Below are 22,392 nucleotides of genomic sequence, written 5' to 3'. Positions count from 1 at the left end.
GTGGTGGCATTTTCTGAGGGGTACCTTAACTCTAAAAAGATTGAGAACCACTGCTTTAGACTGTCAGCATTTATACTGTTATAAGTGGAGCTATAAACTACTGGAACTTTAAGCCCATTTCATTCAGGTTTAAACTTACATTGGTTTAGTCTGTCTGAAATAAGTTCTCCATGACCCACTTTAAAAGTGGTATGTTGCATACTTGTCCACAACCAGTGTCTTCTGGGGTGATTTGAATTAAAAGAATGTGGGTCTGATGCACTGAAGTTGAGATGTTATTCTATGTAAGGAGCAGCTTAGAGGAAAGCATAACTGTGAGAATGGGAGAGGGAAAGAAATTAAATGTTGAGGCTGTCACCATGGGTGTAGTAAAAAATTGATAAGCAACAATAAGGAAATAGATCAGAGAATAAAAATGATGGGAACTGGGCAGAGTACTGAAGGCAAGAATGGTTATAAGGAAACTGATATGTACACATCGTGGTCTTCTGTGTTTAGGGTTATGCAGTGAGAAAGGGGACTGGGGAAAGACATGCAAAGTTTAATGTATTTTCAGGTTTTTTCTTGAATGCCAGTTCCCATTACTGAAGAAGAGCCAAAATAGTTAAAAGAAGATTAACTGGATTATGTGCATTTCCATCTGAGGTAGTTATATTGTGCTTATTACTGTACTCTGAATTCTTTACAATCTTTAAGACCTACAAAAAACTAGAACTCTTAGTTCCAAAACGGTAGACCAAGTGGGAAATCGCAAGAAGATTATCCTTTTCTGCAAGCTTTCGGGATCAAAGTCCCGTTGTCCGGCTCTGAGAAAAGTATAGATGGTACAAGATGGTAAAAAGTCCCCATAGGTAGGAAGTAAGCTTCATTTTTTTTCACAGAGGGAGCTGAAGATGGAAGGCTGTCCCTCTGGGTCCATAATAAAATGCATCATTTTGAAACCAAGAGTTCTAGTTTTTTGTATGTCTTCTGGTCTCAGACCAACACGACTACCAAGTACACCCTTATAATCTTTAATGGATTTATCCTAACTACCTTCCTGCAAAGTACATAAATACTATTATTACCAATTTTACAGATTTAGAGTTAAGACAGAAACTGAAATCCAGATCTTCAGAAGTATTTGGTGCCTAAGTCCCAGTGATAGAATGCACCCTAACTGATCCATTGTTAGGGCTTCCTAGGTGCTACAATAATACAAATATAACATGTCTGCAACTTTTGTCTTAAATGTAAGATAGTGTTTTGTTTTGGAAAGTTTGACAACTAATGGGTACAGGGAAGCCAGACTAATTATATTGACTGCAAGAAGGCAGTTGGTGAGTGAGAAAACCTGTTTCTTTCATTTATTTTCACTGTATACCTTGTTACAACAAGGACATGAGAAGGAAGGAAGGAAGTTGATTTGAAGCTTCCTGTTTGAAATCAGAACCTAGAATTCAGGTGAAAAAATGATAATGAAACTGAAATGTGCTTCAATTACAGTTATACGCCTAAATACCTTTGAGAATCTAGGCTTCAGTGACTTGTCCAAGGCCAGACACAGGAATGTTGTAGCAGAAAATGTCATTAACTCTGGGCCTTCTGCCTTTCAGGCTCCTGCCCTACACCTACTGGACCATGTGGTCTCTTTCATAAACAACAAAATTTTTAGTAAGTTCCAGTGACACTTGTACAAAACCACTGAAGATAACTAAGTGTAATTATCACTGCCTTGCAAAATCTTTATTGTAGATGATATACAAGGTAGAAGGAAACCAACTTGACTTTTCAGTACTATCCTTTGATTTCTGTCCTGCAAGCTTTTACATGCAGGCAGACTTTTATGTCGGCTGAGAATCTGATTGAAATCTGTGGGTCTCTGCCTGGGACAGGGATCTCTATACAAGTGTGATTGGGGCTTTAGTGTAGAGAGTGGTAATGACAGAACTCATGCTTTTTGCTTGAACTGAGTGCATTTAATATGGAAATTAATTGGGACCTCATAATAGTGTTTCTATAATTTCTAGAGTAAAAACATGTTTATGAAAAAAAGACAACTAAAATATGTATTACCAATGGGTTTATCTACATATTGAGTATGAAGTTGGACTCTTTGCAAGTGAAATATTACTGGAAGGATGTTCATTCTTCAACCATTGTACCTATATCTTTTGACTATTGGGGCATGAAGCATAATACTGGTGTATGTATCTTGTTAGTGGTTTAATTACCTTGGTTAATAGGTTGGTGTGTTTTGTTTTTGTTTTTAAATACTGTATGTCTGGCTTCTATTGTCCCCCCCACAAGGAATTTTTATGTCTTTGGGCTAAACACCATGAGTCTGTTGTTTGATATTAGATTTGCACAATCCCATTTCACAAAATGATTTTGTTCCCCCTTTTTTTGCCTGCATTTTTGGATGGTGGGAAAACAGTGAATGATGTTCTCCCCCACATTTTTATGGCTCTCTACCTAGCGCTAGGGGGAACACACCTTGTGGAGAAGATGATGGGTCCTCACTCCGAAAATAATTTGTGCTATGCTATCAGTATTAACAATTGCTATTTCTTATTTTTTAGGACCAAAGCAAAAGTACTTCCTGATTATCTCGCATGTTGCTTTTATGTCCTTTATCATTATCCACTATACAGAATATAATTTCCTAAACTGCAACAGTCAAAAATATTAAGATCATTTTTTGGCTTCTAAAATATGTTTAACTAAACCTTAACACAGCATATGAGAAAGTTCAGAAAAAGGCTTATTAGTAGCAGCCAGTCATGGACTCTAGTGGCAGAATGGTTAAGCCAACTACAGCTCCAGAAGTGTGAGTTTGAGCCTTGCCTTGGCCTTACGCCAGTCATACCTAGTTCAGAGGTATAACATGGTAGCTTTATGCCCTGGCACTGACATCACGTGGCAATACTGCCAGCTGTGGTTGCAGCTACTTTTGCACCCCTCTCCCCCTTCTCCACCAAGCTGGTGGCCAGGGCTATTGTCTGTCCCCCCCCCAACCTCTTAGTTGCACTACTGCCCCACTTGATCCAGTTTTAAATGAGTGCTTTTGCATTTGGGCTTTGGAAGAGTTAAAGGCAGACAGATGTTATGCTAGCAACATCATTTGCTTGTGTATCGTTGGCTACAGAAACTAGCATGTCTTCTAGCCTTATGGGCAGCTTGGTTTGGGTAGACCTTTCATCTTTTTCCTTTTTTTTTGGGGGGGGGTGGGGGGTGACCATCCCCAATCAGTACATACTGGGGTTTGGCAGATGCTTGGGTAACGGCAGCTCTTTTCTTTCTCCTTCTGTTTGGGCAGGCAAGTTCTAGAATTTCCCCCTGGAAGTCTAAATGATGAAGGACTCTTCTGTCATCGCTATACTTTAACAGGTGTGTGGGACAGTAAGAACAGGATATGGCTGCATGTATAACAGGGTACTTATGTAATGATTATTTTCCTTTTGTCAAACTTCAAGTGGAAGTTTTTGAGTGATGTCCCATTATAGGAATAGATGAGGGTTTAGAATAGGAAAGATCTGTGTTACCTAGGAGTGACAACTGACGTTTATCTGTTGGCTTCTCGTGAGAAGAGATGCTTGAAGGGCTCCCTCCTGAGGAACAGTGCGGGTACTACCGTTGAATTAGTAAGAAGGAACTATCTTAGCAGTTTGCTTGTAGTGGCCAGTGTTTATTTTGTGTGCTTACAGCCTATGTAAGAAAATTTACAGTGCCAGCAGAGGGAAGAAATAAAAGGGTTACTTTTTAAGAGTTTGTTTCTGAAAAGAAAGAGATATTTAGTTACCTCTGCTCTCTGCAAGTATTTCATAACATCTAAGGCAGTGGCTATCTCGTACAAAAGCTTATGTCTTTCTGAATAAGTTGTTTCTAAGCTGCCATCCTGCCCTGACTTCTGCCTGACTTCAGACTAACATAGCTAACTGTCTGTCATATAAATGATTGTATTAGTGATTTTGGAATTGGTGATTTGGGACCATGTCTCATACTTCCTAACAGGTTCAGTTTTCATTTTCTGAAAGTTTGTCTCTAGCTTCAAGATATTGTCGCACTTAATGAAGTTCCCTACCTCATCCAAATGAATACGATGCAAGAGACAGAGTTACTTGTAAACAGGGAATGCTAAGAAGGCTCCACAATCCATAAATGGACTCAGGCTGGCAATTGGATTTAGCTAACAATTTGGCAGCGTAGGCCTTTTCTAGATTTGATTAAACAGTGTTCTTTTACTAAGGACATGGGAGCTAAAATGTTTCAAAAACAAGGCAAGGAGTTGTTGTGATAGCTTTTATTGGACCATTTGTATGTTTAAAAAAACTAACTAAGGTAAGGCTGGTTTTATTTTACCAGGTGTTTTAGCATTCTGTGCATTTGTCTGGGATGCCTTAGACAGGAGTGATTTTTGCCTTGAGCTTTTGGACTAGCCCTCAGGAGGTTCCTTCCAGCTCTGTTTTTCTGATCTGGTGCAGCAGCTAGTTGAGGTAAGCTAAAATTTTGAAGTGTATTCGTCATAACGTTTTAGCTAGCTTTTTAAAATTATATATCTATACATTTTGTCCTGCTTTAGGTCGAATTTAGTATTTGGGCGGATCTGCTGAGTGTGAGGGAGATCAGTCACGTGTGCATCCCAGGTGAGGTGTAAATATATGCGTCTACCCTGCATCATAGATTCCTGTCAGTCGGGCAAGTTGGCTTCATTTCACACCACATTTTGTATCTCCTGGCGAGTGCCTGCCCCTCTTGTAGGTCTTTGCTGAGGGGTGGGTAACAGTCCTAGTGCATTGTTTCTATTAGTGATTCCCCTAGGTTTGCGTCTTAGCTGTTGGACTAGCACCTCCAATGTGTTCGGGCTAGGGCTGAGCTTGTTGGCTTCCCTGGCCTGAGGGAGGGGATGCGCCCGCAGGAGCCCAGGGCACGTTGTCCTTGGCTGCCGTTGCTCTGGTTCTCCGATTTCGGCTTTCTTGTGTCGGTGGGAGGCGGCCCTCGGGGCGGGGACCCCAGCCCCCTCCAGGGAGCGGCTTGCGGGGAGACAGGGCGGGCTCCGGGGCTGAGGGGGGTGACGCGGGAGCCCGGCGGGTCGGCGTGGCGTGGAGCGAGCCGCCTTCCTTTCCCTGCCGTGCCGTGCCCTGCCCCCGGCGTCTGGCGGCGCGGCGCGGCGGCCGGGCCGGCAGGGGGCGCTGCTGCCCTGCACTGGAGGCTCCGCTGGAGCCGCCGGAGATGAGTTGGCGCCATTTTGAAGCGAGCGAGGGGGGGGGACCGGGGCGAGCTGCGGAAGGGGAGGGCGGGGGCGGGCGGCGATTGGCTGCGGCGACGACGGCGGCAGCCTCGGCAGCGGCAGCGCCTCGGCGAGCCCATAGCGGCGGCGGCGCGGAGCGGAGCGGACCCGCCTGGGAGCGGCGCGGCGGCGGAAGCGGGCGAGGTAGGACAGGGCCGCGCTGCCTCAGCCCCATTTTCCTTTCTCTTTTGGGTGGGGGCCAGGCGCCGAGGCCCCGCTCCCCGAGCGGCTCCGCGAGTTAAATTTGGCGCCTCCGGCCCTGGGTTGCGGGAGTCCCCCGCGAGGGGTGACCTTGGCCGGGGCTGCGGGTCGCTTCCCCTGCCCTGTCCGCGCTCCCCACGCGCCGCCGGCCTCGGGCAGCGGCCGCCTCCCGCGGCTGCCGGCCTAGTCCGCGCTCGGTGGCGGGGCGGGGCGCGGGCCGGTGCCCGGGGCTTGTCTCGCTGTGGGCCGCGGGCGCCGCATTGTTTACGCGCCGGGCGGGAGGCGGCTGCGCGGCCCGGCCCGGCCTGGGGGAGTCACGCCGCCGCCGCCGCCCCCGCCCGCGCTGCGGGTTTCCGCGGGAGCCGCTCGGCCCGATTCGCTGCCCCGACGGGCTGGCGCGTTGCGCCGCGGGCAGGAGCCCTTGGCCGCCCGCGAGTAGCGGTTTCTAACGGGGAACAGGTCGGAGGCTTGAGCTGGGGGAGCGGCGCCCCTTCGTCCCCACCGCCATGGGAACCCCCGTCCTTCTCTCTGAACTGCGGGTTTTCGAGGTGGTGCAGCTCACCTGTGACATAAGTAGCACTTATCTTTCCTACGTGAACTCTTCATAGTGCTGAGAGGTGGCTTCATGCAGCCATTTAACTTGGCAGATGTTGAGGGCGGCGGATGTGCCTTGGAAGCCAGGGAAGAAGTGAAACACTTGAATGTGTCTTGTGTTCAAATTCTCCTGCATGAGAAACTTGTGTTAGTGATGGAGAATGGAGTTGGCATGATCTGCTTCAACTGTGTATGGCACCGTCACCATCCAGGTCTAAGGGCCTGTACAGGAGGAGAAAAAGAGTATTTGGGCTGCTACTTTGTCAAATTACATTTTATGTTCATCATTTAGTTTTTACTGGACCATGGTACTAGTATACAGTTTTGTTCGTGCTTAGGGAAAATTGATAGACCATTCTAGTTCACTGCATCAGTTTACAAAAATAACCTGAAATCACAGGTGACTGGTACCACCTTGGTCAGGTTCCCTCCATGGCTGATCCATCGCTGCAGCTGCTTCTGGGAACACTGGCGCTCACGCAGGGGGCAGGCACTGGCACTCCTGCCCGCCCCCCCTGCCCATCACCTAAGTGGCAAGTGCAGCTAGTCAGGGGGTGTACATGCTGCATACCCTATGTGTCACCACTGCCTGAAATTGAGGAAAAAAAATGAATGTGTAGCAAATCCACTTGCTAAAATGTTTGTCTTCATATATGTGCTACCAAAATAGGTGAAATGTAGATTTAAATTAGACAGTTTAACTACAGTATTATTTAAATCTTAACCAAAACTAAGCAATTGTTAATGTTTTGGAAATGTGAGGTAGTAAAATACAAGCATGAGAACTGGTTATCCTTTGCTTTTGCCTCTCTTGATGTGCATATTGTCTCTTGTGGGGGCAGTGTTGTGTGTCTGTTACTGATAAAGGTGCTTTTTCTCGTGGGGATGTTATATATTTTCATGAGCTAAGGGTTGGTTACATATTCTCTTCTTTCCCATGTAACTTCCTTTCTGTACTCATTGTATTTGAACATTGGACATATGAAGTACAATATTTTGTACTTCATACGGTACTAACATAAGAAAATGTGTTTATAATCCTGTTAAGTAAATCCATACACAAGCATCGTAAATTATAAAAGTTTTTCTATTGCAGTCTTAATTGAAAAGACTCTTGGAGTAAGTGTTTTAAGGTTGAATTTGGAGCAGAAGACATAGGCCACTTGTTGCTCAAAAAAGCTCTTCCAAGGAACAATGTGAAAGAGCTTGAAGACTAATGTTAAGAGGAATTAGGCAAGTGACTTTATGTAAAGTTAAGGCAGGGAATTAAAAATAAGAGCAAATGTTAATTTTCTGTCTTTCCAACTTCCTTAATACAAGCCCTAATTCTTTTCTGCCTTTCTGTTTTCTTTGATGCAGTCCAGTCTTTCTCCAGTGCAGTTCTGCTGTTAGCCCTGTGACAGTGCATTGTACTTTCATAGGGTTATAAAAATGAAGTGTCCAATTGGGATCCACAGTACAGTTCTATAACCTGAAATAAACTTGATGAGAGATTGAGAATCTAGGTATTATAATATCAATCCTAGAGCTGAGACTGGAATGGGATAAATCTCAGAAAACACTGTCTCATTTAAAAGGTTTTTGGGCAGCCTAATCATTCTCTGCAGTAGGGGAGAGCGTTGTGCTGCCATGCTAATACCCACTGGACAATGCTTGGGTGGTAGTCAGAGATTGTGGAGAGACTCACATGCAGACTGCACCTGAAAACAGTTGCCAGAACATAGGGTCTTTAAGAATGAATTTTTCCTCTCCTCTCTGCCCCCAAATGCAGACTATCTAAAAGTGAAACAATTTATATTTGTGTGCATCCATGTGAAGAAAAACTGTATCTTGATCAATCCTCTGGCAATGATATCTTCAGTTAAGCACATGCCCTAAAAAAAAAAAAGAAAAAGAAAATTGTTTTCATAGTTTTCAGGGTACACCTTGTTCACTTGAAGCAAAATACAAGCACAGTATAGTTGTTCAACAATGGTAAATGGGCTCAGTGAATGTGAGAATTAACTTCTCAAATCAGACATGGTATAAACCAATTTATGATTTGTAGAAAAAGTTTCAAATAACTTCACAATAAAAATGAAATGTTAATACATCTACATAATACAACAAATCTAACCTAAAAGAACCCCATATCATTTAGAAAAAGATGAGGGTTTTTTTTAATGCTTAAAAAGTCAGTTTTACCTTTTATTAAAAGCCATAACCTTTCCCATCCTTTCTCTCACAGATTTCCTCAGTCTGACTGCAGAATAAGCATTCTTTTCCTAAAATGTATTTAATTGTCACATAAAGTTGATACATCTATCTGGCAAAGATACCCATTCATTTTTTCCCACAATGCCTGATTTTTCTAGGAAAGTGTACCATTTTAGCTAATAATAGAAGCTGAGAATTCTAAGCAATAGAAATGAAAGATAAAATGTCATGATACCCATTTCATTTTACCAAATTTTTAAATGTGAATTAAGCCTTCAAGCAGGAAAACATGAAGTTGGTTTATATGTGTTGCTCTCATCTTTGTTCAGATTTACTCTCTCTTCCCATTTAAATAGCAGATTTAATGAGATTTGTAGGTATCAAGACATTTGAATGGATGACACTTCATGTTTGTAAATACATACGAGAAACTGAGCCACTTCTAGAATGTATGAGTCAATGGTACATGAAATTCTTGAGTCCCAATGAAAACTTTACACGAAATAGCCATTTAAAAAAAAAACTTTTGTACCATGTCTGCTGAAGTACATGTTTGTACTCCTTAATGAAAGAAATGTAAGAGTCCTTAAAGTTTAGAATGTAGATTGGCTTCATTTTAGTTGTACCCATGATCAAGTTGCTTGACTTATTTGCGATAGCTTTCTATTTGAGTCTTAGACTATTGCAGGTCAACCAAAAGTATACTGGTTGCTAGCTTTGGGCAAACTAGCTGTTGAATTGAGTCTTCTCTCACTTTGTACAAAGCTTTGCAAGATCTATCTGTTTTCAAAGAAGTTCCAGCATCTAGGTCTCTATGCAACAAACCTGTTAATCTGGTGGTTCAGTACAATGCCACAGTCAAGCCCAATTTTAATATTTGGATGTACAGTTAGAAGAAATGAGAGGTTGTTAGCCTTGTTTGTGTGAAGTTGGGCAGAAAACTGGATAGATATGCACCTTGTTGATAGCTTGCTTTGTACATGTCTTTTCCTAGCATCTAATAAGTGTTTTTGGTCATGAATGCTTATGCATATCTATTTCATATAGTCTTGGGCTGTCCAACCAGTGACCTGCACCTGAATCTGGCTCATGATGGGGTTAGTGTGGCCCATGGACTTCCCTCCAGGCTGCCATTCTTTCCATTGCTCCTGATGCTATAGTCATGGTTGGGGTCTCCGGGGCAGAGAAGTGTGGCCAGAGGGGGTCTGGTAAGCTTGCTGCTCATGTGATGGGGAGAGGTTGTGCTGCCCATATGGCAGTGCGGGTTTTGGGGGAGGTAGCGGGAGGAGGGTACGGAGTTGTGAGGCAGTGGTACAGGCTGCTTATTGGGTAAGGGATGGACTGTGTGGTAGTTGTGATGAGGGTGTGGCTGGAGTTTGTCTGTCGTGGGGTGTGGCTTGTACAGCAGAAGGACTGCATATGGCAGGTGTCCTGGGACCCTACAGGGCTTGTAGTCTGGTGTGGCGTGCGGCCCCTGGCTAGTCTGAAGTTGGACAGCTGTGAGTTAGTCTATGAAGTGCATCTTTACCCTGCCGTCTAGAAGCCATGTGTTAAACATTGATTTTAAACTGTTACTTGCATCAAATCTAATCGGCATGCCCAGTGTTTAATTTAAGGAGTCTCTTTACATACTTCACTTGGCCACTATTCACAAAATCCCCTTTGAAATTGTTGTTTGCTTCACATCATATATCTGTAGGCGTTCTCTGTGTGTGTTAATAGAGGCTAGAAAATTTAATGAAAAGTTATTAAAAATAGCATTAGAACTCAGTTTTGTTGCAAACAAATTGGACAGGTGTTCTACATTGAGACAAAGGGATACAGAAGCATCTTATAGAAGACATTTTGTTTTACACATCCTTGTAAACTGTATGCACAAAACTGAGATTCTTCCCTTTTAAGTGTGTTTTATTTTATGGGAAAATATACACAGATTTCCTGTAACTTGTAGTTAATCATGATATTGCCATTAATATCCTGGAAGATCTTGGTAATTATTTTTGTGCCTGAGCAGAATGTAAAGCTTTCTGCTTTCTGAGATCCTAAGGACATTGTTTTCCTATGTGTAGGAGTAATCTGTTTTGATGAGGGTAAACTTCGGCTCTAAATTTTGTCATCTTATGAAATTTCTTATATGGGACATAGTTTGCATTTTTCTCACTACTTCATCTGTAGATTTCTTGTGATTTATGGGATGCAAATGGTCTTTGAAATAATGTCATCCTTTTTTTCCCCCTCCTATTCCACTGTTTGGTTTTATGGTCCCCTTCCCATGTGGCTTGCCATGGGTGCCCTCCCTTTTAAAGGTTTCCAGAGTGTGGGGAGCAAGTATAACCCTTCTTACCCCATCTCTAACTTTTTCACCTCTGATTTGGGAGGGATGGAGTTGTGTGGGTGCTAAGGTGCCTGGTAGACAGCTGAGGGGTCGCAAGATCAAGGCTGTAGCAGAAATGGTCATGGCCGTGTCAGACTTCAGCAAATCTGTGAATTCTGTTACAAGGACATGAGAAGGAAGGAAGGCAGACAAGGTTCCTTGGGTGAATCTGATATCTTTTATTAGACCAACCCAAATAGTTGGAGAATAGTTATTAAGCAAGCTTTCGGGTTCAAAAACCCTTCATCAGGCTAAGGAAGTTTCAGCAGTTGGTGTGTGCTCTTCCTGGATGGAATGAAAAGTAAAGAAGCCAGAGGCTGGGCTGGAGAGTCAGCTGGGGAGAAGGAAGGAAGAACTTTTAATTCTATATAATTGAAGCTGTGGAGTCTTCTAGGAAGGGCTTTGATTGAATTTGGTTTAGGATGGTGGACTAGAGATCTTTTTCTTTACCTTGGGTGTGGGTTGCCTGATACATTTGGGAACATTGAATGCATACTTTGCATACCGTACTTATTTCTGTAAAGTATTCTCAATGTCTATTAAGTTTCTGGGTTTTTTTTCTTGGCATACAACTTTAAGAAAAAAATATATTTAGATTTGTATGTGCTTAACCCATTTTCTTTAAAGCTTGATAGGTATTTATTTTTGAATCATAGGATCATAGTAAATTAGAAATGGAAGTGACCACTGGAGGTCATCTGGTTCAGTCCCCTGCCTGAGGCAGGATCATCCCTATTCAGACCATCTCATATAAATACTTGTCTAGCCTATTATTAAAACTTGAGTTAACCCTGTCATACAACCACAAGGCATAGATAGCACCATAACCTGCCACAAGTAAATCAGGGGGACAACAGTAGCCAGTGTCCTGTTGCTGCAAATGCTGGTTGTTAAAATACTACTGAGAGATCCAAAGAAGGGCCATGCCCCCCAGCTACGAAGGAAGGCAACTCCCCCTTGCCCCCCACAGTTATACCAGACTGACCATGGGGTTAAATTCCTTTCTGACATCAAATATGCTCTGTCTGATGCTGAGCAGGGGGAAGACCTAGTCAGAGACCTCAAGGTTTTAGTTCCAGTAGGACCACTGGCACACTCCAGTCAAAACCCCCAGCCCTGGTTGCAGCCAACACCCTGGGTCAGCTGAAGATTCAAAATATTTTAAAGGTATTAAAAATAATATACCTTTTATTAGGTATATTAGAGATTCAGTGAGGTGCCATCAGTATACGGATAACCCACTGCTCTACCTCTACTTCTATCTTGACCATAGCCCACCTAATAGGAAGTTTAAATTAGGGCTGTCAATTAATTGCAGTCAATGGGCATGACTTAATGCAAAAACAAATTAACCTGTTAATTTTTTTAAATGTATGTTAATGGCTGCTGCCAGGCTGTGCGTGCTAGGGGAAAAGTGCGCCCCCCCCCCCCCCCCACGGTAACCTGAGAGCACAAGGACTTTCTGGACTCAATTTCAGTATGTCTACCTCCCTTTTCCATTTCCTCCTCCCTCCCCCCCCTTCTTTTCTAGCGCAGAGTAGATATTGGTACATCACAAAGGAAGTTTATGCCATCACCTCTAGCCCTAAACTAGAGCATACTGAGTTGCTCTGTAAGGAGATGTAGGTGCAGTCCTATTAATTTAGGAGTTGTGAGGCATTGGAATTTGCTCAGCTGATCTTTAGGTTGACATGTAAAGTTGGTTGGCATTAGCAGCTTTGAGCAGCTCTGGAAAGATGTAGTCTTTGAAGGTTAAGTATGTGTGATCTGTAGCTTTTCAGAAGTCAAAGATGTGTGAATTTCATGGGGACAGCAAAAAGTGGTGTAAAGGCTGTGCTTTGCCAAATCTGAATCCCTTCTCCATACCATGGGGTTGCTACAGCTTTCCAAGAAAAACATAGCTACGTATTTTTAACACTAGAGCCTTCTCAAAAGTGGCTGGCTTCTTTCTGAAGTTTTTTGAAACATTAAGCTTGATCAGATATCCATCATGAAAAAAATTCAGTTTGAAAAGCATTAGTTTGCCATAGTTAACTTAAAAGGGGGTTGCATAGTAAGGTAGGGTAGATTTGCACTTTATAAACTAACTGTATCATAGATGTATAACAAGCTTTCATGAGCACAAGCTTACTTCATCAGTTGCTGTATAAAATGTTGTATAATCTTGCTGGTAGACAGTTCTAATGATCACATCTATAACAACTCTTTAAAGGCCCACCTCTGTTTTACCACTAAAACTTTGCCTGCCAGTCATAGCTAGCAAAGTAGCTTCTCTGTCAGTTTACTTCAGATTAATGGAACCTGCATCTGAATGTCCTACAGCAGTATCCTATAGATATTGTATCTCAGCTGTTTCTGTACTTGTCTGTATGTGTGTGTATTGGGGATTGTACATGATGAATTTGTGACCTGTCCTCCTTCCTTTATTCCACTTTAAAACCCCCAGCTACTATCACTTAAAATGATAACAAATCAAGTGGAAGGATAAGTAACAGTAGGTTTGTAGCCAAGGTTTTTGTTTCAAAAAGGGTAAATTCTGAGAAACTTAAGGGAACTAGCTCATGAAATCAGCTCTGCTGAAGAGCACAAGGGCTTTAAGTTCTGAAATTTCTTTAATTTTCAGGTCAAAGTCAAACTAAGTGTCCAGACCTTGCATACCAAACAAGGAGAACAAATGTATAGGGTAGGACAAATTAATGCCTTTTTCTCTTCAGTCTTTGTAAGTAGAGGAAACTATCAGATAAGTGCAATTGGCAGCAGAGAGAGGAGTCAAAGAACCTAGAGTTAGGGATTGCTTAGAGACTAGATGCTTTTGAGGTGGCAGGGCTGGATGGGATGCCCCCTAGGGCATTGAAGGAATTGACTGAGTAATTTCAGATGCATTTTATGGAGCTCAGGGTGCTACTTATCAGCAGGGATCCTGGTTTTCTTTGATAAAATCACAAATTCTCTGACACAACCCCCCAAATCTGTTATTAAAATTAAAAGTCCCTTGCAGCCCCCTTTAGCCCTGCTGGTGCCTCTTACTTGCCCCTAAAACCTCCCCCAGCCCTGCCAGAGGGGGCCCTCAGCTGCCAGGGCTGTGGGGCTAGGGATACAATTCTGCAGCTCCCTGCCCCCAACAGCAGGCAGCTGCAGCAGAAGCAGCACGGAGCCGGCTCCCCCATTGCTGCTGCCTGGTCCTGACCCCCGAGCCCCCTGCAAGCCCCACTTAACCTCACAGGCTCCAGGAGTGAAGAGTGAGGCTGAGCTGAGTTGAACTGTGGCTGACTGAGTGCCTCGGACCCTGCTCCTCTGCCTCCCCCTCCAGGCAGGGCTGTAGGTTTCCTGCCCTGTTTGCAAACAGCTCTTGCAGGCTGGAGCTCAACCTGTGGGTTTCTCTGCTCAAAGGAGAAATCTGTGTTTTTTCTGTTTTTTCTGTGGGAAACGGAAAACCTGGATCTCTGCTTATCAGTCAGACATACATGGAAAGATCATGGACCAGGTTCTCAAGGAATCCATTGTGAAGCACATACAGGAGAACAAGGTGATCACTGATCAGGAACAGCCAGCATGGATTCACCAAGAGCAAGTCATGCTTGATTAACTTGATTGCCTTCTGTGAAAAGGTGACAGGCTCTATGGAGGGTGGGGGAGAACAGTGGATGTGATGCATCTTGACTTTAGGAAGGCTTTTGACCCTGCCTCCTGAGACATTCTGATTAACATCATAAGGACATGCAGACCAGATGAAAGTACTGTAAGATGGATGTGTAACTGCTTGGATCATCTTGCTCAGTGAGTATTCGTGAATGGCTCAGTGTCTGTTTGAGACAGGTTATCAAGTGGGGTTCTCCAGTGTCCTGTCCTGGATTCAATATTTAGCATTTTCATTAATGATTTGGAGTGAGATTGAATGTACACTTAGAAAATTTGTGGATGACACCAAGCAGGTAGTCTGGAGAGTTAGGCGTAAGTTCCAGAATCTCTTGGATAGACGGGAGAAATGGTCTATAATCACTCAGATGATATTCAGTGAGGATAAATGCTACATCTGGTACTTGGGATGGAATAATTGCATGCACAAATACAGACTGGGGAATGAGTGGCTAGGCTGCAGTACTGCAGAGAAGGACCTTGATATTACCCTGGACAGTATTGAATATAAGCCAACAGAGTGCTTGTGTTGCCAAAATAGCCAGCAGCATAATCAGTTTTGTTAACATGAGTGTCACTTGCAGATCAAGAGAAATGATCCTTTCACTCTGTTCAGTGCTGGTGAGATCTCATCTGGAGTAGTATATCCAGTTTTGGGCCCCACACCTCAAGGAAGATATGGACAGTTGGGAAAGAGTCTAACATGCAATGAAAAAAATGAGTAGTGTGAGAAGCAAGACTTAGGAAAGAGCTAGCGTTATTTAAAGTGGAGTGGATAAGATTTAGGGGAGGACATCTGAAAATAGTCTTCAAATACTTGAAGGGCAATTATAGAAGTGGTAGAGATGGGTTTTTCTTTGTGTTTGTAGGGGATATGACTAGGAGCAGTGGCTGCAAGCTGCAACAGAAGAAATTTAGGTTGAAGACTAGGAGGAACTTTTACACTATGCAGGTGGTTAAGCACTGAAACAAGCTACCCAGAGAATCTCCATCCTTATAAGTTTTTAAGAGCAGGTTAGACAGACACTTTGCTGACATGGTTTAGTGAGAGATGATCCTTCCTTGATCAGAAGGCTGAACTAGATGACCTTGTGAAGTCTTTCAGCTCTTTTTTCCCTATGATCCTATGAACTTCTTAAAAATATAACCTCCCAAACTAAGGTTAAATTGATATGGTGGCATTATAGACGACTCTATTTGTACATCCTACAGCAAAATGCAATTCCAGTGCTGTTTTGCATCTGTTGATGCAATCAGTTTATTGACCAATTCAGTACAAGTGGCTTAAACATGTTTTTACAAATTAAGTTTAGAAATAACTTAATGAGTTTGTAGAACTTAATGTAATGTGTATGGAACCTATCCTGTTTTCTATTTTTCCAACTCATGATGGAATATACTGCATATATTAGTGTAGAAATGCTATGGTTTCCAACACACATGAGCCAGTATTACAGAAAATGGTAGCATCGTACATGTTCATAATGAGCACAATAGATAGTGTACATATGCTTATAATAAAAATTCTGCAAAAAAGAAAAGCTTTTTTTAATGGACTACATCTAATTTTGCTTTTTTGTATTTTGATTACCATATTTACTTGAATTAAAGATGACCCTCCAATATTTAAATTCTGTACATGGAAAGTTTATAAATTTTGTTATGCTTTTCTGTGTATAGAATCTAATTATTGGAGGGTCATTTTTAATTCATCCCCACCAGTTCAGGGGGACAGGCAATACTGGGGCAAGTGCTGTGGAGAGGCCAAGTAATTTGCCCCCTGCTTGTACCTGTCTCTGCTCCTCAGCCTCAGAGGGGTCCCCCTATTTCCATCTGCCTCTGCTTCCTCCCCTCCTCCCACCCTCACCCTTGCTGTGTCCCTGTTCTAGCTTGGGGCACTGGACATGTCCCCAGCCAAGTCCTCATAGCAGCTGTGTGGGCTGCATGCTGCAGGGCTGAGCACTCAGTGCCCTAGGCTGTAGCATGGACAGAACTTGCCTGCAAGGGGCAGAGGGAGAGCGGCAAGTAGTGGAGCACAGAGGCTGTGTGGGAGGAAGAGGCTGCAGGAGGGAGGTGATGGGGTGCAGAGGTGGGGGAGGCAGGCAGCCCTAGGTGGGGGCTGGAGCCTGAGCCACAGCAGCCACCTGCTGTCCCCACCAGTGCTCAGTTCTAAGACAAGGGGATTCCCTCCCATGGTAAATGGAGGGGAAAGAAAACTTCTCTTAGAATCGAGTAAATATGGTAATGTAATTTTTAGGTGTCATGCAGTTCTCCCTGACTCTCCCTGACTTTCTTAGGATCCCTGACATCCCTGACTCTCTTAGAATCCTTACTAAACAGCTCCAATGTTGCATCTTCCATGCCTGATGTATTTATCTGGATGCATAATTGTTTGATTGTATGTTCAAGTCAAAATTTACACATTCACAGTTGTCCTGGATTATATAGAAATTTGAAAATTTGAAGTTACTCTGATCCCAATTAACTGAACCTTTCCAGTGCTGTTGTACAGCACCCAATTAATTTCAGAGTCTGCATGGGGATGGAGGAAACATCAGTATTTAAGCTAGGAGTGGGCAAAGTCTGGCCTGTGGGCCGGATTGCAGACTGCATTTCCCAGCAGCCCCTGTGGTGTTGATTCCTCCTGGCTGTGCTGCCAGACCCAGCCCTGCTGCCCAGGCATCCCAGCCTGTGTGTTCTGCAGCCACTTCTGGAGGTGGCACTCGCGTGGGCAGGGCATACAGTTTGAAAAACATTGGATTTGGGTAGGGTAAATGAAGATTAGAATACCTTACTAATTTTGTTGTTGTGCCATTCCTAATGATAACTTTGACTTAAATGCTGGTTTTGTTTGAAGCCCTGAAAAACATTATTAACGTTATTTTCAGTATTAGACACAGAGTAGGGGCCGGAAGGGAATGTGCAAAATGTTTACCTTGTCTTAATAGTCCCCCTGATTTCCATTTTATATTAAGTTTTTAAAGGGGAAAATCCATTTCTCAAGTAGTACTGCATGTCCATGTTCAGAATTTTTATTTGATATCCCAGTTTTTTGTTATGAGACCAATTTTTGCTTTCTAAAAACTAAGGTACAAGTGGGGAGCACATTTTAGTGTAGTGTGGAGAGGTTTCTGTGAACTGTGCACTGCAAAAACCTAGAAAACTATCAATTTTTTTGTCATGTTGAGTGAGAGAACCATTTCATAGGGAATGCAACTTTGTTCCTTCAATCTTGACTAATTGAGATGCATCTTGATAACTTGCCTATGCAGTTTTCCTTTGGTTTACTCCTAATTCTAATATTATAAAAGCCTATGTCTGTCTTTCTGTCTGTAACACTTTATTTGTGCTCTGATCAGCTGACGGAAACAGCCAATCAGAGTGCTCCAAGCGGGGCGGGGGGTGCTGCCATTATTTCGAAGCCATGCTGAGGACCAGACAGAGGGTGGGGGAGCCGAGGCCAGCAGCTCTGGCCTCGGCTCCCCCACCCCGCACCCTTCAAGGAGCGGCAAGGACCGGACTGGGCAGGGCAGGGAGCCGAGGCCAGCCCACCCTGCTCCCTGCAAACTGTGCTGAGGACTCCACTCCCTACAAGAAGCAGAACAGTGGCAGCATGGGGCATTAGGTGGTGGCATTCGCCCCCCCCCCCCCCCCCCTTTCTTGACAGGCAATTTTGCTATTACATCTTATAAAACTTCAGAAACCTTGAAACCCCTAATCAGGAAGTCTGGTTTGTCTTTTAAGCATTTGTACAACATAGGTTAAAATGACCAAGCTTGTATCTATTTTCCCATTTTGGAAATTTTCAGTGCTACATCCCTTTGTCAAATAGATGAAGTGTTAAAATGAGGTGGAATACTTTTTCTTCCCTGAGGGCACTTCAGAAGATTCTTAACTGATGTTTGCTCACAGAGGACTGACTGTCAGTGCAAGGAAATTTTCTTATTCCTATTTCTCTTGTCTTTTATTATTCTTCCCTCACTTTTTTCCTACCCTTCCTAATTATCCTTTCCTTCCCCAAGGGGTCAAAAGTGATGCTACCCTTTTCTGTAATATTTGCTCATTTGTGTCAGTAATCATAGGAGACCACTGTAAGAATAAATCTCTGAGGCTTATGAGACCAAAATTTTTCCTGTATTTGTAACTCAGTCATATAAATTAATACTCTTTTCAACAGATAAAAATAAAAGGGGAAAGATGCTTTTTTGATACTAGGAGGAAGGGCAAACATTAGTTTTTACCTTCTCTTTTTTTCTAAAAGTAATTTCTTTATCTGTGAAGAAGAGTTATTATGGCTATAATCTGATCAGATTGTGAAGCTTTTGTGTGATACAGATTTGGTGGTTGGACTGAATGACCTCTGGAGGTTCCTTCCAGCCCTACTTCTCTGTGGGCTCCTATACATGTGCAGCAAGGCTGCTCTGATGCACTGTAATTACAGTGGAGCAGACTTAGTTAATCAAGTCTTCTGGAGCGTGGTAATTACTGCACTCCAGCAGACTCCAGTGTCTTATGTATTAGCATCCCCGTGCTGAAAGAGTGTTGAATGAGCCTTAGTTAAAGTGCCCTCGCTGCCATTTTCAACATGGGGATACTGATGCACATGACGCTTCAGGTGCTTTAATTGGAGCAGCTCCTGGAGCCGCTCTAGTTAACAGTCAACTACCAACTGGAGTTCTAAGCTCAGGTAAATGCTGTACTCTAGTCTTCTGGCATTGTAACTCTTCTTTTTATTGAGTCAACTACTGCACTATACTAGGACTTCTTGTTCCTTAGAGTAAAGGCTTTGACTGAATGTGGCTCTCTACATATGTCTGGCTTGATTGTTTGGGCTCTATAGTTTAGATCAGGGGTTTTCAGACTTTGCATCATTGCATCCAGCCGCCAGGGGGTTACAGTGTACTCCTGGTTGCTGAGTGGAAGGGTGGGCAGGTGGCACGCAGCTGGACTCAGAGCCGGGGGTGGGGGGTGGCAGCGAAAGGCTGGAAACAGCAGCGGGATGCTGCGTGGCAGTGCTCCATCCCTGCCCGTGTGTACCCCCTAGGGCTATCTCAGGTACCCCCGGAGGTATGATGAGGGGGTGTGATGACAACCCCTGGTTTAGATGAGGAGTCTTGTTGGACATTTGGAACCTGTGATCTCTTTGACAGTGTTTGGGAGTAAAGGGTTTTTTGAGAAACTTAAGATGTTTGAGTTATGTTTGAGTTATTTCGTAAATTATTCTGTTCTGGATGTAATATTTTCAGGTGTCCAGTTGACATCCTTAGTAAGTGACATAGCATGGGAAATAACAGTATCTGGCCTTCTCTTTTGTCTTCCTCCTTACACCAAAGGGGTAGATAGTGAATGAATTAGTGAATTCAGCTCTGGGCACCTTGGAAGAGGCCAGATGGCACCAAAGCACATCTCCATGGATTTTTAAATTAATCTAGTGGTTTTGTCAATTTAGAATGCTTCATACTCTTGCCATAGTACTCTGAGACTTTGGAATACAGCTTTGTATGTGGAATGAGCTGTTGGAAGCATGTATTGTTCATCACACAAAGAACAGTCTAAGAGTTTCAGAAACAAATCTGATCTTTTAGAAACTGAAGGACAGGCATTCAAGACTTTCTCTAAAAAGGTGAACTGGAAATGTTGCTTCTTTGCTGTAGGAATAGGGAGACATGACATAGGGGTAGAAAGGAGTTCCTAATTCTCTGAGTATACTTGCCTGATATCACAGGTAACCATGTCATACAATGTTTAAAATTGCATTTGGACTGAGATTTAGCCATATGCAGCATTTTTTTTTTTTCCAAAGCCTGTAGTTAAAATTCTTCAGATTTTCCTGAGAAGGACATTTCTGCTGCGAATGTAAAAAGCCAAAACCAAACATCATGTTCCTGCTCCAGTGTGCAATGGGGAAGGCGTGGGGTGGGGAAGATAAATAGAGCTGTTAAAATTTTGGTGAACTCTACTTTGGACATGAGCACAATTACTTTTTTTTTTCTTTGTGTATTTATGCTTAGAAATGGTGGGACCATTTTTCCTGATGCTTGCAAATGCCTGACAGCTTGGCATGGAAGATACCAAACCAAATGTTTATAGCTTGCCAAAGTATAAACAACTGAAAACAGGGTTTCTGGTGGGAAATATTTGCCAACTTTAATTTAGGTAGGGCTTGTAGAACCACCTGCTAAAGTTTAAGAAGAAATTGACAACCTTTTTTACCTTAAAGTTGAATTTTTAAATGATGCAGATGACACCAAGCTTTGGGGAGTAGTGGATATGTTGGAGGGTAGGGCTAGGATTCAGAGTGACATAGACAAATTGGAGGATTGAGCCAAATGGAATCTTATAAGGTTCAACGAGGACAAGTGAAAAGTCCTGCACTTAGGACAGAACAATCCTTTGCACAAGTACAGGCTGGGGGCTGACTGGCTGGGCAGCAGCTCTGCAGAAAAGGACCTGGGGGTTACAGTGGACAGGAAGCTGAACATGAGTCAGCAGTGTGCCCTTGTTGACAAGAAGGCTAACAGTATACTGGGCTGCACTGGTAGGTGTGTTGCCAGTAGGTCAAGGGAAGTGATTATTCCCTTCGATTCAGCACTGGTGAGGCCGCATCTGGAGTACTGTGTTTAGTTTTGGGCACCTCACTACAGAAAGGATGTGGACAAATTGGAGAGAGTCCAGCGGAGGGCAATGAAAATGGTGAGGGGGATGGGGCACATGACTTATGAAGAAAGACTTGGGGAACTGGGCTTATTCAGTCTAGAGAGGAGGAGACTCAGAGGGGATTTAATAACAGCCTTCAACTATCTGAAGGGAGGTTCCAAAGAGGATGGAGCTAGACTGTTTTTAGTGGTGGCAAATGGTAGAACACAGAGTGACAGTCTCAAGTTGTAGCAAGGGAAGTTGAAGTTAGATATTAGGAAGAATTTTCTCACTAGGAGGGTAGTAAAGCACTGGAACAGGTTACCCAGGGAGGTGGTGGAAGCTGCATACTTGGAGGCTTTCAAAACTCAGCTAGACAGAGCTTTGCCTGGGATGATCTGGTTGGGGCTGGTCCTGCTTGGACTAGATGACCTTCTGAGGTCCCTTCCAACCTTAATTTTCTATGATTCTATGATTACTCCTTTGTAACAAGTGTATATAAGTATACTTGTATGTACACGTTGTCAAAAGGCCACTATATAATGTTTGTTCTGATTTGAGGAAAAATGTTTTAAAACTTATCTTCTTGTACCGGAGCTGGTGTAAGAAGCAATCGAATTATTGATTTGTCTTTACAGGTATGGTGACATCATGCGTGTTTGCTGCTCTAAGCTAACATATGCTTTTTCCCTTTAGCTCCATCAGGCAGTAGTATAACTATTGCTGTTCTCATAGTGGAAAATAAATCATGTACTTTAGAGCTTGAAAAACTATCCTGATGGCATGAAAAATAGCTTTGTCAGCTTACCTTTAAAATGACTGTACTTCCTGGTATCTAAAGGAATCAAGCAATTGCCAGTTTTCTTACTGCAAGTTATGTTTCATTGTAACATTGTTGATTATTTTAATACTGTAAAAATGTAACTTAAATGTATTGCCAGGGCTGGTCAAATAACAGAAACTGTTTTTGAAAATATTGGATTTATATAAATTTTCCCCCTTGGTATGTTTATTGAATTGGTTTCATCAGGCTGATAGAGCTAATCAGCTGGTTAAAGACCCCCAGAAGTATTAATGGAAACCACTATTTGTGGATAAAAGTAGATGAGATAAGCATCTGCATGTATATCATTTTGTCTGCCTCATGTCTTAAAGTCATGCGCGATTATCTTTCTTTTTCAGGCTTCAGCCCACTTCTCTCTTTCCCTTAAGTCTTAAATCAGGGTGCATCTTTGTCTCTAGTGTTGGCTTTTTCTATTCATTGTTCTATTTCTTGATTTTTTTCCCCCCCTCCATGTGCTTTTTTGATTCTTTGGGGGTTTTTTTCTCCTGCTACCAAAAATATAATCAGTCCCTCCTACTTACACCTAGTAATTCACAAGGCACAGCAGTGTAGGACAAGGCACAGTGGTGTAGAACTAGGAAATTTTATCAGCCCTCTAAAAGGTAACTGGCTACCCAAGACTAGAAGGAACAATTGCACATG

At 43.0% G+C, this 22,392-nt stretch overlaps 1 protein-coding gene across 4 annotated transcripts in view; it reads left to right on the top strand.

The window, feature by feature from the left end:
• PDS5B (PDS5 cohesin associated factor B) overlaps window positions 1–22,392 on the top strand; it is a 169,131-nt gene that overhangs the window by 1,637 nt on the left and 145,102 nt on the right. The window contains exon 1 of one of the 4 annotated variants that reach the window (XM_014595354.3): window positions 5,306–5,413. The exons of the other annotated variants lie outside the window; for them this stretch is intronic. The gene's annotated coding sequence lies outside the window, so the exon portion shown is untranslated. Of the gene's footprint in view, window positions 1–5,305; window positions 5,414–22,392 lie in introns of those variants that run through there. 4 annotated transcript variants of the gene reach the window in all.

The sequence above is a fragment of the Alligator mississippiensis genome, chromosome 1 (genome assembly GCF_030867095.1).
Source record: "Alligator mississippiensis isolate rAllMis1 chromosome 1, rAllMis1, whole genome shotgun sequence".
Taxonomy (NCBI): Eukaryota; Metazoa; Chordata; order Crocodylia; family Alligatoridae; genus Alligator; species Alligator mississippiensis.
This window is presented reverse-complemented; position numbering and strand designations above follow the sequence as displayed.